We start from the raw sequence: 283 nt of genomic DNA, 5'->3' as shown, positions 1-283 counted from the left end.
TAAAATGTAATCTTTTACTTTAAATTATTTAAGTAAAATTATAAAAAAAATATTGAATGATTATATGCTTTTAAATATTGAGGACATTGTAAATGAATATTTTGATTTTCAAAGAAAGGTTTGAAAATTGAAGAAGGTATGCATGTAGTGGGGAAGAGAAGAAAGAGCAAATGAAACAGCAAGGCAGCTGAAGGGTCCCCGGTGGCAGCTCAGCATTCCCCATTCACCACCTTCGCTGGCATCCACGCTTCTCTCTCTTTCTCTCTCTTCGCATTCCCTTTTT

This window comes from Arachis ipaensis, chromosome B07 (assembly GCF_000816755.2).
Source record: "Arachis ipaensis cultivar K30076 chromosome B07, Araip1.1, whole genome shotgun sequence".
NCBI classification, from domain to species: domain Eukaryota; kingdom Viridiplantae; phylum Streptophyta; class Magnoliopsida; order Fabales; family Fabaceae; genus Arachis; species Arachis ipaensis.
This window is presented reverse-complemented; position numbering follows the sequence as displayed.